Below are 14,295 nucleotides of genomic sequence, written 5' to 3' on the forward strand. Positions count from 1 at the left end.
AACCGAAGAGGGTGGGACTAGAAAATACGAATCTGATTTTGGCATTTAATGACAAAATCAAATAATCAGTATAAAAATCAATTTATCAACCACTGCTGGGTTGCTCATCTGTGCCAGGGGCAGGGGTGTAGTGGATCAGAATGTGTGTACCATCGTTCCTGTGTCTTGGGGAAGAAATCATGAACTTGTAGAAAAAAACAGGTAGCATACAGGGTGTTGGGCTGTGGAAGATTGGAAACAGGGAGGTATCGCCAGAAGGTCTAGAGCTGATGGAAAGAAGAAGCAAGAGAAGTGACGTAAAGAACTAAACATTTTGGGTGATCTTTGGAAGAGGCCAAGTGATACATACACACGATGTCTCCTTTTCCATTTTCTTTTTCCTTTGTCTTTGTGGTTTGATCCCAGACCTGGTTCTCTGTTTCTGGTCTTGATGATGAAAATCCGTACCCATAGCACATTCCAGAGTTTAACATTTTCTTGAAGACTCATTTTCTCTGTGAACAGTTGGCTTTTTGTTGGCCTACACCCTTCTGTGATCAGAATTCTCCTAGCAGAGTCTGCCTGCCCCCCACCCCCACCCCGTTTGCTTTGCCTTCTTGGGAATTTTATCCTATGGAATCATGGGCATTCATTCAGCAGATGTTTGCTGAACACCTACTACAGGCAGCAGGCGGAGCAGTGTGCCAGGGAGGCCTGGGGAGGAAAGATGGATGAGACGGGGTGGTCCCTGCCACGCAGTGGCTTGCTTAGTAGAGAAAACGGATGGGCAGATGGACACTAATTAAATGTGATTAGTGTTTTATGTTGGTCAGATAAGGAAAGACATATGGCAGGAACCCCAAGTCTCCCAAGTCCTCTGTCTGCCGCTGGCTGCTATGCTCGGGTCATGAAGGCTGCCTACCTCCCTGAGCACAATCTGCAGAAATGCCTTCTTTATCAGCATCTGTAGTCCTGATGTGAAATTTCTTGGCATGGGTCCCTGCTCTGCGAAGTGTTTCACTGAAGGTTCCTTTGGTCACCCACACCCAAATCCTCCTTCAGGCACAGAAAAGTCTACATGGAAAGAGAACATCTAGACTCACGAGTCTGATCTCTTCCTGTTCTCCAGATACTTATAACCTGCACACTGCCCCCCCCCCGCCCCTAGGCTTCCCTGTCTCAAAAATGCCATCATCATCAACCCCGAGGCCTGAGATCCCCTGCGCCACCTCCCTGTGTCTCACCCCTCTGTCTGTTAGTTGCCAAATCCCCTTGGTTCTGTCTCCTCCTAGATTTCTACCACCCTAGCCCCAGCCACCAACTCTGACTGGGGCTCATGACTCCAGTTACTGGTTACTGGGTTCTGAAAGTGATTTAGAGGACTTGACCAGCCTTGAAATAAAGAAAGAAGGAAAGGGAAAGAAAGAGAGAGAAAAGAAAGAGAGGAAGAAAGAAAAAAGAAAAAGAGGAAAAGAAAGGAAGGAACGAGGAAAAAGAGAAAGGAAGGAAGGAGAAGGGAAACCATTAGAGTGGAGTGCATGTAGTAAGGTTGAGTTTTATTCTGTGAGACGTGCATAATAATAGGTGTACAGAAGAAGATGACGAAAAGTTGCTGAGTTTTACCTATATTGACTAGTTTATCTCCCACAACAATCTATGCCGCTGGCATCATCATTATTATTCCTGTTTTTCAGATAAGGAAACAGTCTCAGGGAATTTGAGAAACCGTCAGAGGGTGGCTGAGAATGTCAGGGCTCTAGCCCAGACTGGCTTGCCTTGTATAGCCCGTGCGTGTGTGTGTATGTGTGTGCGCGCGCACACGTGTGCCCTGGGTTGCAAAGTATAGTGTCTTATTCTGTAAGTTATGATAAAAAAGAAGTTGGAAAGTTTCTGTTTGACAAACATCTGTACTTTCACTCTGAGCTGCAGGCACAATAAATAACTTCTTATGATGCAAATTGGTTGATGCTTCTCTTTAGCCGGGTTACATGCTCTTAGGAGAGATACAGTTTGTGTACCCACAGGGCCTGTATGGCCTGGTCCCTGCTGGCCTTTTGAGCCTTATAGCTCTTTCTGTCTCGTGGGATATGAGACCCCTTGGGGTTTCTCTATGTGCTCCCCTGATCTTTCAGACTCAGTCAGGCCCTTCATGACCTGCCCCCTGGCACTCTGGATGGCAAGTTCACAGCACTTCCTGTGTTCATGAAGAAACAGTTCCTTGTTTGCTAGGTGTCTCTCTGGCGCAGGGTCACCTAGGACTGACTCCCGTCCCCAGTCCCGAGGGCAGGGTCTGGCATGTCAGTTGGTGGATGCTTACTGGGTATTCTTTTAGCTATGGATAGTAGAGAAATCCAGGCCTCTCATTTTTTGCTGCATTGACTGTATCTATCAAAATATTCCTTATTCTCGGGGCACCTGGGTGGCTCAGTGGGTTAAAGCTTCTGCCTTAGGCTCAGGTCATGATCCAGGAACCAGGGTCCTGGGATTGAGTCCCGCATTGGGCTCTCTGCTCAGCAGGGAGCCTGCTCCCCCTGCCCCCCCCACACCCCCCCTCCTGCCTCTCTGCCTACTTGTGATCTCTATAAATAAGTACATTTAAAAAAATATATATATATCTATAATTCCTTATTCTCTTTCTCCTACCTACCCTTTCTAGAAAGCATTTCTTTCTTTCTCTTCCTTCCTTCCTTTTCTTTCTTTCTTTCTTTTCTTCCTTCCTTCCTGCCTTCCAAGATTTTATTTATTTGAGAGAAAGAGTGAGCAGGCACAAGTAGAGTGGCTGGCAGAGGGAGAAGCAGGCTCCCTGCTGAGCAGTAAGCCTCAATGCAGGGTTTGATCCAAGGACCCAGGGATCATGATCTGAACTTAACTGACTGAGTCACCCAGGTGCCCTTAGATTGCCTTTTAATCTAGTGGATTCCCAATGTTCAGTTCTAACTGAATGAAGAGCTGCTGGCTCATATCTGTGGGGCAGGCCCTCCAACCCCTGTGGGGGATGGGCAGTGTGGTCTAGTGAAAGTTCTAGACCCCCAGGTCAAGAGATAGAAGCCTTGGCTACATGTTTCTTTGCAATCCAGCCATGGGACAGCTCCCTGGCTCATAAAATGTGGGTGATGACAGCATACCCACCTCCAACCGGGCTGATTCTGGTGGTCAGGGGAGAGAAACTGTGTGAAAGGTACATGACATAGCAGTGCTGGCTGTTCTGGATGATGGGGTTTTTGTTTTGTTTTGTTTTGTTTTTCTTCCCCTCCCTTTTTTTTTTTTTTTTTTTTTAAGATTTTATTTATTTATTTGACAGACAGAGATCACAAGTAGGCAGAGAGGCAGGCAGAGAGAGAGGAGGAAGCAGGCTCTCTGCTTGGCAGGGCTCAATCGCAGGGCCCTGTGATCATGACCTGAGCTGAAGGCAGAGGTTTTAACCCACTGAGCCACCCAGGCGCCCCATCTTCCCCTCCCTTCTTACTTGGATCTCCTTATGTTTGACATTGTTCCTCTGTTACTGGAGAGACCCTGTGGGCCCAGTGGTATCAGGCCCAACCCAGGTCAAGGGCAGTTCTCTGATCTGTTGAATGAGTGCAGCCTGGGCCAAAGCCATTCAGATTCTTTCTCTGTGTTTATATACTGGCAATTTTTTAAAACCTTGATATTTGACCTCGGGGACTTTGTGGCCGAGCGGAGTGTAATGGCCGGCCTGCATTCCCCTTTGGCCCTCATATCATAACCAAAGTGTTAATAATTACAGCTTTTGCTGAGTGAGTATCTACCATATGTCAGATGTGTGCTTTCACAGCGCCTGTGATGTGTTGCTTCTCCTCTCCCCCACTTTGGGGAGAAGGTGGCAGACACCTCATTTTGCAGAAGAGGAAACTGAGATCCCCTGAGTTCAAGAAACTTGCCCAGATCTTCTAGTTGGAGTTCTGTGTAGGACACTGTCCTCATCTTAGCTCCTTGAGAGCAACTTGGTCTAGCTGTGTTCTGTCTGTTTTCTATGGTCTCTGCTCTGGATTGGTGTCCCCCAGGTTTTCCTGGGTGAGCTACTTGTTCAAGATGCCTGGTTGTCCAGGCCAGCCTCCCCATGCCTATGGTGGGTGCTGCAGGGCCCTGCTTTGCTCTGGAGGTGCTTCCTGCACCCCAGCCCCCCACTGGTGGAGTGCACACACCAGAAATAGGAGCTGGTTTCCCTTCTTGCCTCCTTCTTTTTATGTCTAAACGCTTCTGTTTGTCTTCTCTGGGCTGCATTCATTTCCCCCTCTTTACTGCTGCAGTTTATTGCTCTTTGCTGGCTTCTTTATTTTTATTTTCTAAACTTGCCTGAAATGCATCTTGATTTTGGCATCTTTAGATGTTTAGAGCCTTGCACTTTGTTACTGATGATTTCCCTCATTTTGCAGAACTTCATTTGGTTGCAAGTCTGTTTTGTAAGACTCCGTTTCTTTCCTTTCCATCATTAAATTTTGATATTTTTTCTGTTCCTATTTGCTTACAGAAACTTGCCTTTTGTTTTTGAGATTGTCATTGTGGACCTTCAGTGTGCTGTGGTTTGACCTCCCATCAGACTGACTTGGTTTTGGAATTGTGTGTTCATGGAGTAGAGGGCCCCTTTATGGTGTCCCTGCTCTTTCTGAAGGGCAGATCTGTCCAGATCATGTTGGGGGTTCTGCACTTTTCACTGGTTCTTGTAAGATCAGTTTGGAACACCTCATCACTGTGCGGGACACCCTCCATGTCCTTCCCTGCTGCCTCTTCACCCACACCACACCTGCCATGACTTCCTGCCTCCCTTATGCGAGACCAGTAGTTCTTAAACTTTTTTTTCAGAGTGCCTTTACAAATTCCTTTTTTTTTTTAAGATTTTATTTACTTGAGAGGGAAAGTGAGAGAGAGCACTGAGAGAGAGAGACAGAGAGAGAGAGAGAGCAGAGGGAGAGGAAGAAGCAGACTCTCCACTGAGCAGGGAGCCCAATATGGGGCTGGATCCCAGGACCCTTGGATCATGACCAGAGCTGAAGGCAGACCCTTAACCAAATGAGCCACCCAGGTGCCTTTGTCTTTAAAAATTCTTAAAAATTAATGAGTTCCCCAAAGAACTTTCAATAATGTGGATTATATTTAGCAATCTTTATTCAAAATTAAAATGGGAAAGGTTTAAAAATACTTATTAGTTTACCTATAGCAATAATAAACCCATTACATGATAACATAACATTTCTATTGAAAAATAACAATTTCTAAGAGAAAAACACTTAATGGGAAGAATGACTTTGTTTCACATTTGTCCAGATCTTTGATGTCTACATTCACCGCAGACAGATGGATTCTCATAAACGCTTCTGCATTCATCATTCTGTTGCAATATGTTGCGTTGGTTGAACTGTAAGAAGACAATGCAGCCTCACCCAGATATGTAGTTAGGGAAGGGAGGAGTATTTTAATGACCTTTTCAGTTAATTGTGGGTAGTGTTTGAAACTACAACAGAGCTTGACAAGTGGTAGGTATTTTTTTTTTTTGAGATTATTTATTTTTTGTATTTGATAGAGAGAGAGAGAAAGCACAAGCAGGGGGAGCAGGGAAGGGAGAGGGAGAAGCAGGCTCCCCAATGTAGGGGGGCTCCATCCCGGGACCCTGAGATCATGACCCAAGCCGCTGACAGACCCTTAACCCACTGAGCCACCCGGGCGCCCCCAAGTGGTAGTTTTCTAAAGGTTTGTTGTAGCCGAGAATCAGAAACCCCGTGAGTGGACTTTTCATACTTTATTCCATTAAAATCTGTTGGTCCACTTTGCACTTTGGAAAGCTCTTCCATCTTGAAACAAAACACGTGAGCCATTTGGAAAACAGCACTTTTGTTAAGGGTACTACTATACCACTGTCGTCTGGAAAGGCCAAGTATGGGGAGGACCCACAGCTCACCATGGCTGATGCAAGTTTTTCCGCAATTTTAGTTTTTGCTTGAAAACTCACACTTTTTTTTTTTTTTTTGTAAAGCAACAGATATAATCGGTTTTTTCTTGACATCACTAGCTTCCTTTATTCACTTTTGAGAGAATTTCCACAATACCCGAGTCTGAATGACCCGCAGTTTTTCTGCCATCCTTTCAAGTAGAAATGGTGGCGCCTGAAGAGCGGCTGATGCAGCTCGCGGCCTCGTCACACAAGTGCTCCGCCCCACAGCCCACGCGCTTCACCTGGCCCCGGAAGTGCTTTCTGAGAGCTTCCGGTTTCCTCAGCTGGGATATTAAAAAGATGTGTAGTTCAGGGTCGATATGTAATACAATGGATACTTTCTTATTGCTTCATCAAGGATGTTTTTAGGTGAAATTGACTTTTTTTTTTAAATGGTGAGGACGTGGCCGTGGGGAATACAGGGGCGACTAATAGAGTCACATGCCACTCCTGGATTGTGGCGAAGGCACCAGTAATGTTACGCGGCGTTGCTTTTGCAGAGTCTGGCCAGTGCCATTATGGGTGAAGGTAGCTTTGGCCTTGCAGCAGCCACCGACAGAGTCTGGGAACATACTTTGAAAACTATGTTGTCTTCATTCATCCACACTCACTGGACTGCCTTGCTTTAAATCTGCTGGGAACCCTTGTCCTCACCAGCTCTCCATCTTTGTGTGCAAATGTGCGCGCGCCTGCACACACACACAAACACATACACCCGGGTTTTTATATATACTGCTCTTACTGATCATGTGTTCTCAAGTCTCTTCCAGGGGACTGGAGACTGTGAACCGGGTTTCATACTTATCTTGGTGGCAGTAGCCTGGAAGCAATCTGCCTGTTAAATGCTAACTTGTTAGTGTTGGCTGTTTTCATTATCATCATCATCATATCATTATTGCAAGGGCTTCATACAGGTTTTTTGAACCAGTGAAGAGTTTGAGTTAGCATTTTTCAGAATTTCCTTACGACAGTTCTCCGTGATGTCAGTAAGTGTTAAGCAGCAGGGGCGTCTGTGCTTAACTGGATTTGAGGATGGTCAGCAGGTTTTGAATGGAAGGATTTCTCAGATCCTTCATCATATAATGTGCATTGTGAATCCTGAAGGGGGATGGGAGGCTATAGGGTGTGGTATTCCCAAAGTTGAATAGCATGGGAATCTCCTCTTCTTGGCATATCTCATAGAATTAGGGTTCTTGGGATTTCCCTTGGGAAATAATTGTGTAGCCTGGCTTTTCTACTTTTACAGATGAGGAAACATTACATGTGTTCGTTCGTGCATGGATTTATATCTGAGCTATTTTATAAGTCCCTCCTAAGGATAGGTGCTAGTAGATTTAGACATGCAGTGCAAGCAAAAAAAAAAAAAAAAAAAAAAGGATTTGTAGAAAATGCTAATGAACCATTTGTGTAGAGTAGATAGTCAAGTGGGAGATTCAAGTGTGCATCAACTGATCACCCAAAATTACAAGCTGTATGTAGGAAGGTACACAGTGCTAAACCATCTGCTTTCTGTTTTTCCCATTTTCAAGGCTCTGTGTGGTCTGTTTAGGTACTCCTCCCAAAACTTTGCCACTGCCTTTATCCTTATGATCCAAACAACTGATGAAGATCATTAAGATGTGGTCTGTTTGCCCAGTCATTTCATCTGCGAGGGTGGTGTGGCAGAGATAAAATCTTTCAGAATGTGAGCCAACTTCGACTTAGTACCTGGCACGTAGTAGGTGTGTGTCTATATTGCTTGGCTGAGCAAAGAATGAAGAAGCGTACTCTGAAAAATCTGAGGCTAAAGGACAGATTCCACATGATGGTCTCCAATCAGCCCAGTGCCCGAACTTGCTGTACTCTACAGGGTGGGCTGAATAAAACCTCATTATGTGCTTTTCACGCCCCACTGTTCTGACCTTGTGCATTCTGGAGAGGACCAGTGACCTTCCCTTCTCTTCCACTCAAAACAAAATACAACACATCCTATCTTCTATTTTGATCTGGTAGCACCTGTACATGGCGGGGGTGGGGAATGTTAATACATTCTTTACATGAATATATTTCACCAAAGGACATGATGTCGATATGGTAAAATTGGCCTTTGGTCCTCTGCCCGTCTGTACAGATGATGGCAGGAGGGTTTTGTATTGGAACAGCCTTGGAGTCAGTACTTCGCTTAGAAGATTAACCTAGTGTTTAATTTGATGTTTCAGTCTGTGAAGTCACCTACAGAGAAATCAAACATTTACATGTTTATTAACCAGTGCTTTTGGTTCTTGGCATGTGGCCCAAACCACTTTGGGCCGGATGAGCTCCGGGAGTATGCAGAAATCTCCCACGGCCCCTCTCCCCACACTCCCTCATATGGATAGACAAACAGGAAAACATTTACCGGCTTCAATTATCCTTTTGTTTCAAAGCCTGAAACTTTTTTAGCCACTTCATGTTCCTGCCAGAGTCTGAAAATTAATAGGCTTTAGAGAGGCCGAGGGTTGAGTAGAGTCACTTCGAGAACAGCGTGCATCTGGATGCCTGATTTTTCAGGTGTTGCTCTGAGACTGAATTAAGAAGTCTTATTCTCAGGGAGTTTGGGCCCTCTTGATTTCTAATTTTTGTGATTGAGTTAGAGTTGCAAGAATATCATGATTTGGCTAATTTAAAAAAAAATAATTTTCTTCCCTTTGTAAAAGTAATACACACTAATTGTAGAAACTTGGAAACATATCAAAATGTATAATGCTGAAAATTACCCATAATTCTAGTACTCAGAGATAATCACTGCAAACCATTTTGTTGTATTTGCATGCATTTGTGTATGCATAATTAAGATCATTGTGTTTAAATTTCGATTTCTACTTTTCCTATTTCACATAAGAATATTTTCTCTTGCAATGAGAGCTATGTGCCATAGGAGTTTCTGTTAGTTTCTGGGGGCTGCTGTAACAGATTCCCACACATGGGGAGGCTTAAAACAACAGAAACAGATTCTTTCCCCATTCTGGAGGCCGTTAAGTTGGAATCAAGATAGAGGAAGGGCTATGATGCCTCTGGAGGCTCTGCGGAGAAGCCATTGCTTTTCCCACCCAGTTTCCAGGGGCTGCTGGCATTCCTTGGGATGTGGCCTCATCTTTCCCATGTCTGCCTTTGTTCTTATGAGTAATCACGTGTGTGTGCGCGCGCGTGCGCACGCATGTATGTAATCTCTGCCTCTAGGGGTAGGCCTCTAGGATCCACCCAGATAATCAAGGATATCTATTCACCTTAAGATGCTTATCTTTTTTATTTTTAAGTTTTGTTTTTTTATGATTTATTTATTTATTTGAGAGAGCATGTGTACATGCAGGGGGAAGGGGAAGAGAGTCTTAAGCTGGCTCTGCGCTAGGCCCAGAGCCCCATGTGGTGTTGGAACTCACCTCCCTGAGCTCCTGACTGGAACCAAGACCAAGAGTCAGAAGTTTAGCCGACTGTACCACCTAAGCACTCTTAAGATGCTTAAGACATCCTAATCACATCTGTAGAGACCCCTTTTCTGTATGAAGTAACACGGACAGGTCCCAGGGTTGGGTCATAATGTCTTTGGGGCCAGTTTTTAGCCCCATAAGCCATAGGACTTAACAGTGGACTTTTGGAGCCAGACTGCATGGGCTCAAATCCCCGTGCTGTCTCCTACTAGCAGGATGACTTTGGGCAAGTGTCTTAATTCTTGCTCCCTCCATTTTCTGGTCTGTAACATGGGAATACTAAGCTTAGTATAGTGCCTGGCCCTTGTAAGGATTAGCTGTTATTATTGAAATTATTATTTTCATGAGAAATTCTTTGTAAAATGTTATTTTAATGGCTGCATAAAACCATAATTGTGAATTACCATAATTTATTACATTGCATCACTTCCTTTTGTGGGCTATTTATTCCAGTTTTTTATCTCATGTATAATACTTCCGCAGATACCTTTGAGCATTAAGTTTTGTCCCCACTTCTGATTCATTCTCTAATATAAGGTTCTGAAAATGGAATTATAATGTCAAAAGGTATGTGTGAGTTAAGCCATTTAATAAGAATTTGTCAAATTGCTTTCCAGAAAGATTGTGCCTGTTATATAACTCCTACTAGTAGCTGGATAATGAGAGTGCCCATTTTACTGTGGCCATACCTGCATTGAGTGTTATCATTTTAAACATTCTCAGCTACTTTTAACATCATCCACCCTTTTTAGGCTGACCTATTACATAGCAAAGCGACTCAATGTAGTGGTTCCTTTAGCAAAGAATAGTCTCACGAGGCAAGAAAACTTCAAATGAAGTGATATCCTTGCTTTGTCAAGAGGTCAAGTGCTTTCTCCATTTTGTTATGAAACCTGAGTGTTTTCAAGGTTACCAGGGAGGGGTGTTGGGGAGAGGACGTTTGAGTGCCAGGACAGTGCTACGTGTATAAGCATTTTAGTAAATCAGTTTTATTTCTGTTCTCAAGCTTATCTGTTGAAAACTCTGAACATTGAAAACTGTTTTAAACACTTGAACAGAAAACAGATCAATTTAACTACTTTTCTTTTTTCAGTTTAACTACTTTTCAACTAAAACTGCTTGAGGCACAGAAGGATGGAGTAAGGAAGGGACAGCTCCTCTACTGGCTGCCAAAGATGGTGGGAGACCAGCTTGGGAAGGGCAGAGGGAGAGTTTGCACCTGTTCCTTACCTGTTAACCTTTCCTTTCCTGGGGGTGCTAATTGCAGTCTGAACCTGTCCAGTCCAGGCTCCACTGGTGCAGAGGAAAAGCAGGGGTCCTAGCTGCGTGAAAGACAGGGTGATGGTCTTTTTCCCCCCGGTTGTGCTCTGATATGGGTGTACAGTACATACTGGTACAACTGGTCACACACAAATTGGGCAGTACCTGTATCAGTTATTGTGGGCTTAATGGTCGCCCCAAAGATGTTTCCCAATAATGTTGCCCTGTTTAGAGAAAGGGTCTTTTAGGTGCGATTAAGATAAGGATTTTGAGAGGAGATCATCTTGGATTATCCAGGTGGGCCTTCAGTGCCATCCCAAGTGTCGTTAGAAGAGAGGGGAAGAGGGTGATGTCACATGCACAGAGATGGCAGAGAAGCAGAAGAGAGATGTGGCCACAAGCAAAGGAGTGCCGATAGCTGGAAAAGGCAAGATGCACCTTCTCCAGAGCCCCTGCAGGGATCGTGGCCCTTACGTACACTATGATTTCAGCCTTCTGGACCCGAGAACTGTGAGGGAATAGATTGGTGTTGTTTTCTGCCATCTAACTTGCGATAACTTGTTGTGGCAGCTGCAGGAGACTTACCTATGCTTCGTTCCACAAGACTGTTCTGCTGATTGCATGTTGGGCTATGTGACAATCTTATATGCTATAACAGCTTCTCAGCTTCTCAATTTCTGTACTTATCTTCTCATGAACCAGCAGTGAAGAGTTTGGTGGATGACTTTTGTGTACCAGTGGTCTAGTCTCCCACCCTTATTTTATGTATGAGGAGACTGAGGCCCAGAGAGGAGGTGGTAGGACTGAGCTGAGAGCACAGGTAGCTCTCCTGGTCAGAGTGCAGAGACAGGGGGGCCAGGTCTGGAGACCCAGGTCTGGAGAGAGCAGACTGGAGTACTGCCCTTTAGCCTGTCCTGCAGGTCAGCTGGTGTCCTGGGGCTATTCTGTGACTTGCTGAGTGAAAGCCCCTGGAGCACGAGGCTGCTTAGAAGGCCCAGAAGCCAGGGGAATCTTGTAAAGCCTTTGCTTCTGATAGCCAGCAGCAGGCAAATCATCCTGTCAAGGGTGAATGTCTTGGCTTGCTCTTGACTTCAGTCTCTGTGGTATGACCCAACGACAGAGCCTATGGGGAGCTAGAGGGGGAAGGCCCCTTAATTCAGGGCCTGCACAGTGCATGGTCAGCTCACATACACACACACACACCCCGTGTGTGTGTTTATGTGTGTGTGTCTTTCTCTGAATAAGGACCCACCGCTGCTTGCCTACATTTTTACATCTTCATCCTCAAATGGGGGAGGGAGGCAGCATCCATCTCCAAGCTAATCAGTTTGGGGAGGGAAGCCATGGGCCTGCCTGCTCAGCCTGGACTGCGGGGACTGTCCCAAAAAAAGGGGTCTGTGGAGGGGTAGTTCCCCAAAACCTATTACACCTCTTTTTCTGATTTCTCAACAGGAATAACTCAAGTTACCTTTACTGGAAGTCAGTTTGCTGAAAGTACTGAAACTGCAGTTCTTACGTTGAAGAAAAGGTAAATGGAAGTAAATTTGTACCTACTAAAATTCCCTATCAGGGAAGCCAGTGTTTGGGGCAAGATTATTGTTCCCGGCATTCCTCAAACATGCCCAGTCCTATGTGTGCTCTTTCCTCTCCTCTTGGCCTGGCCAGGTTCCTCTTGATCCCTGAAGGTCTTTACTTCCCTGGAAATCAAGCCTTTTATGTACGTATTTTTTAAAGATTTAATTTATTTAGACAGCACGAGGGGTTGGGGGGCAGAGACCGGGTGAGAGAGCACTTTAGGTAGGCTCCCCGCTGAGTGTGGAGCCAGACCCCTGGCTTGGCTCCATCTCAGGACCACTGAGACTGCTGAGGCTTCTTGTCTCATGGACTCGAGAGATGAATCTCGTGGGCAAAACGGTGAAGTGAAGTGAAAGTTGATTAAGTGAAGGTGAGAACAGAAAGGAAGGGAAAGGAGCTCTCTTAAGAGTGACAGGGGTCCGGAGCGGGTGGCCACTGAGGGCTTTTATGGTGGGTCTTTTTTAGAAAATTGACCAGGGAACTTGGTAAATATTTTGTCTGTGACTTTTAAGACAAAAAAGGTGGATTTGTAAATATTAGGAAAACATCTCCTCTATATTTAGAACAAACAAGGCAGATTTGTTAATGTTCCCTTCTCTCTGGTTAGTATCTTGCCTATAACATTTCTCCACATCTGGGATTGCCGTGAGCCTGGTCACGTAGCCCCCCACCCGTCTCTCCCTACCTCGCCTCGCCCACCCCTCACTCAAGACCATGACCTGAGCCGAAATTAAGAGTCGGATGCTTCACTGACTGAGCCACCCAGACATCCTGGAAATCCAGCCTTTTTATTCCCTCCTGGCGGGTAGTGACTTTTCCTGCTTTGGAAGCCCTGTCATACTGTCTCCTTCTCACTGACATGTGTCGTAATGAGCTTGACATGACTGTTCGTGCCCCCCACCCCTGGTCGCTCTTCTGCCAATGCTCCTTCTCTGTGAGCCTTCCCCCACCACAATCCTGGTATTTCCACACTTGATCGTAGTAGCCTGTTTGCACCTTGTCTGTTATAAGCTCCTTGAGAGCGTATCTGAATGTGCCTGGACATGCTCCATAAACATACATGTATTGGATGAACAGGGGATCAGGCTTCCCCACTAGACAGTCAGCTGCTGGAGGACCCACTTTGTTCCTCTACCACTATCATTCTCAAATCGATTCTGTTTTTCGAGCATTCATCAGAAATTGCTGATCTCTAGATGTCCTTTGTTTTGGGGCTTTGGTGGAACAGAGCAAATAGGAAGGCTTTTCTATCTGACTTTTATTTTTGGGGGGCAATATGGGCCCATGTTAAGAGCAGTAGCCCAGCAACTGAAAGGGAAGGGAGGTGACAGGCAAGTCAGAACAGCAGTGACTGGGAGCATGGCCTCCCGCTGGTCAGTGTTGAATGGAGGTTGCCAGAGTTGGGGTTTTGGTCATGCTGTGATTGGGGGCCCTCCTGTCTGCTGGTCGGCAGACCCCCTCCTCCATCCATCTGCATGATCTTCTGAGCCGCTCCAGTCAACAGACAGTGGCGTCTTCACCACCTCCCTGCTCCAAACCCTTTTGCTTTAAATGAATGAGTGCTCAGGTTCCTTTTTTTCAAGCTGTGTACTGCACTGCTAAATGTCTCAAAGAAGTTTCTTATCGATCCCGGTTTTGTGGGTCCCCATCGACTGAGAGTCTTTGCCTTAACCCTTCCTATCTCCCAGTAACCAGTAGTTGTCTCTTACCTTTGCATTATAGGGTGCTTCTGCACCCCCCGCCCCCCAGCTTGCGTTCACCTGCCAGTCCCAGGAGATGGGCATTCAGGCTCAGAGCAGTTAGATGTTTTCCATGAGGTCATGGGACCAATGTGAATGGAGTTCGGCTTTTCTCCCTGCCGCACTGTTTTGGTCCTTCCCCTTGGAAGCCACTGCTGCCATCACAAAACCTGGGGGCCCTGTCTCCTACCTACCCACTGTGTTCCCTCTGGAGAGAGGACCCTTGACCTTAACCTTCTGTTAAGAGATGCAGTTTGGGGATGCCTGGGTGGCTCCACCGGTTAGGCATCTGTCTTTGGCTGGGATCGAGTCCCTTGTCAGGCTCCTTGCCCCACAGGGAGCCTCCTCC

General features: G+C 45.7%; 1 protein-coding gene across 14 annotated transcripts in view; it reads left to right on the forward strand.

Moving 5' to 3' along the window:
• SMCO4 (single-pass membrane protein with coiled-coil domains 4) overlaps positions 1–14,295 on the forward strand; it is a 70,639-nt gene that overhangs the window by 27,141 nt on the left and 29,203 nt on the right. For 12 of the 14 annotated variants that reach the window (XR_006608731.1, XR_006608729.1, XR_006608724.1 and 9 more), the window contains one exon: positions 12,085–12,160. The gene's annotated coding sequence lies outside the window, so the exon portion shown is untranslated. Of the gene's footprint in view, positions 1–10,929; positions 11,143–12,084; positions 12,161–14,295 lie in introns of all 14 variants that reach the window. The other 2 variants (XR_006608726.1, XR_006608730.1) reach the window with 1 other exon arrangement.

This window comes from Mustela putorius, unplaced genomic scaffold (assembly GCF_011764305.1).
Source record: "Mustela putorius furo isolate JIRA1106 unplaced genomic scaffold, ASM1176430v1.1 tig00001069_pilon_pilon_pilon, whole genome shotgun sequence".
NCBI classification, from domain to species: domain Eukaryota; kingdom Metazoa; phylum Chordata; class Mammalia; order Carnivora; family Mustelidae; genus Mustela; species Mustela putorius.